The following is a 3,009-nucleotide window of genomic DNA, read 5'->3' as shown; positions in this document are numbered from 1 at the left end:
GGAGATACATTCAGATAAATGTGTCGTTAGGCGATTTCATCCTTGTGTGAACACCCTGGCGTTCACTTACACAAACCTAGATGGCACAGCCTACTACACAAGTAGACTATGTGTCATAGCCTCCTGTGCCTAGGTTATAAATCTGTACAGCATGTTACTGTGCTGAATACTAGAGGCAACTGTAGCACAATGGTAAGTACTTGTGTATCTCAAAATAAAAAAGTAGAATACAAATATGATATTATAATCTTATGGGACCACTGTCGTGTATGTGGTCCATCGCTAATCAGGCATCATTATGCAGTGCATGACTGTATTACAATTTGCACAAAAAAACCGTACCCTTAGTATTTAAACCATAAAATCAATACCTGGTTTATACACGACAAAAATAAAACAAAAGCATGCAAAATAATGTGCAACTTGTAGAATTCAAAGACAGAAAAGATGACTAAAAGTTGGGTGAGAAAAAGTAATTAGGGACATGGGATAATTTTTTTTAAAGTAGGAAACACTTATGTCACTGCAAGCCTGGCTAAATCCAGGAGTCTGAACACTGAGCAGTTACTGATAGGAAGGATAAAGTGCTGTATCTCTAATAGCGAGCAGATCAATTCTGGTAAAATTTCCAGACTGAAAGCCGAGGTCATTTTCAGTAAGGAATGTTCTCCTTGAGAGCATAGCCAGCAAATGGTGGAGCAGAGACCTGATACCTGCAAAGTGAACCTCCCGCTCTTTATTCAAGTTTCTAAGTGAGTCTCTCAAGTACAGATCCAAATGGGGAGTGCCCATGTACTTGGGAAATCCAGGATTGTGGAGGTCGGTAGCTCTGATGGGAGTGTGGGAGCCAATGGAGCTTGCCACAGAGCCTTGGGAAGACAAAGAGGAAGATGACCTCAGACTGGAAGATCTTGACACAGACATTCTTGAGACTGGTGACCCTTTTTTATTTTATTTTTTTATTTTTTATTTTTGAGTTGGAGTCTCACTCTGTCACCCAGACTGGAGTGCAGCGGCCACTCCTGGCCACCGCAGCCTCGCCCGGCTGGGCTCCGGCGATCCTTCTGCCTCAGCCTTCCGAGTAGCTGGAATTACAGGCGTGCGCTACCACGCCCGGCTAGTTTTTTATTTATTGTAGAGATGAGGTCTCGCCAAGTTCCCCAGGCGGGTTTCGAACCCACAGGTTCAGGCAATCCACTCACCTCAGCCTCCCAAAGTGCTGGGATTACAGGCTGAGCCACCGAGCCCGACTTGGTGACCCTTCTTTAGATTGGGTTCCCTGAGAAAAGAGAACGTTCTCATCCACATCAGTCTGAGTGGTGGTCGACTTGGAATAAACCACGGTTTGGGAGCTCACTACTCTGGTGGCGACTATAGTCTGGGTCCCAGCACACGCTGTGGTCGTGTTGGTTCACTCACATTCACTGCCAGCATCTCCACTGCTGGCTCTGTTTGAGTAGCAACATCAGTGACCTTTCTGTCCTCTAGCTCATCCTTGCGGTTGTTAAAGTTGTCTTCCTCGCTAATGGACGACTCAGAGCCATGGCGTTTGGTCTTTGCCTTGCCCTCTGTGGACATCTCTGAGTCCAGGTCAGTCTTCCTGGGAGCACTTGAGAATCTGGCCAACCACATTGGCAGGAGGTTGACCAGCGTGGACTCCTTGGACTGTGGTTTGCACTCAGTTGTTAAATGGTCAAACTTGATGCTGATCTGGAAGTTAGACAGGAGTTTGGGGCTGATGGGCTTTGACTGGGCACATTAGAATTCGGAACTCAAGTGTTCAACCACTTGGCCAGACAGAATTACTAAGTTACTGGTATTTAATTTGCCATCCGTCCATGTAAAACTGTAGGAGCCTGTTGCCACACGAATACCATCAATTAACGTGAACTTCTCATGAACCTTCCCAACAATTTTAGTTCCTGACTTTGCATAGTAGATATTTCCTGTAATCGTCCGGACTGTCATCAGTTTTTCCTGTTCAGGATGAACTTTCAGATCCATGCACATATCCAAAAATTGAGGGAGGAGAGTCTGGTCCAGAAGGATATATACAGCAACTCCCTGTTTCCTACATACTTCCTGCAGGTCTCTGAAGATGTCGATGTCTGTGAAAACATCCATTACCACCGCAATCACCTCGTCGGGGTTGAGGAAGCGGCCCAGGAGCTCGCGTCTCAGGTAGGCTGCGAAGGCGTCGGGGCTGCCTGCCACCAGCTCCTCTAGCGCCAGGCACCACGCCTCGCTGAACAGTTTGGTCGGGCTGGGCGGCCCGCACAGTGACAGCCAGGCTGTGGGCAGCTCGTCCACGGGGACACTCAGGCCCAGGCCACTGGACTGCAAAGCCATGGCAGCGCTCGGAAGCGACAGGGTGTAGGCACACCACTTTTACAAACAAGTTTCCTTTAACGTGTGTTTCTTTCTGATGAAATAAAAAAGTATCAAATTCTATCTCATTTGCAACAATGCATTTTTAAAAAATCATTACCTATGGCTTATTTAATAATGCTAATAAAGGTATAACCTGCTAACTTGTTTATTTGAATGATTTATTCTGTTTATTATTTTATTAGTTATTATCATCTGGTTAGCTGAATATCTAGATGTTTGCTTTTTTTTTTTTTTTTTTTGAGAAAATAAATCAAAAGGCAAACTGGTTATTGCCAATAGAATAGTACCTGCAAATCACATTACATTTGCTGTTCCATTTTCTTCTTCCATAAAATGTTGGTAAATCCTTCTCTATAATAGACTTTTGAAAGTAAATAAACTCAATACTACCAAGCCCAACAATGCTAAGTGTCAATGCAGGGAATAGAGAATAGATAAGCATCATTTCAGTTAATACACATAAAATGTTCACCTAATAACATTTTAATGGATTTTAAAAATAGCGTTTGTACATACGGCTTTGTTTTCCACAAGAAGGAATGTTATAAGAAATTGTTTACATTCAGCGTAAATTGTGAAATTGAAAATCAGAGGAGAAGCAACTATTCCCAAAGAAAG

General features: G+C 43.7%; 1 pseudogene; it reads right to left on the bottom strand.

The window, feature by feature from the left end:
- Positions 1–564: 564 nt before the first annotated feature.
- Positions 565–2,349, bottom strand: LOC103270206 (annotated as a pseudogene).
- Between the last annotated feature and the right edge of the window lie 660 nt (positions 2,350–3,009).

This window comes from Carlito syrichta, unplaced genomic scaffold, assembly GCF_000164805.1.
Source record: "Carlito syrichta isolate Samal-C Ts95f unplaced genomic scaffold, Tarsius_syrichta-2.0.1 Scaffold309763, whole genome shotgun sequence".
NCBI classification, from domain to species: Eukaryota; Metazoa; Chordata; class Mammalia; order Primates; family Tarsiidae; genus Carlito; species Carlito syrichta.
Note: the sequence above shows the minus strand (reverse complement) of the source record. Positions and strands in the feature narration are given on the sequence as shown.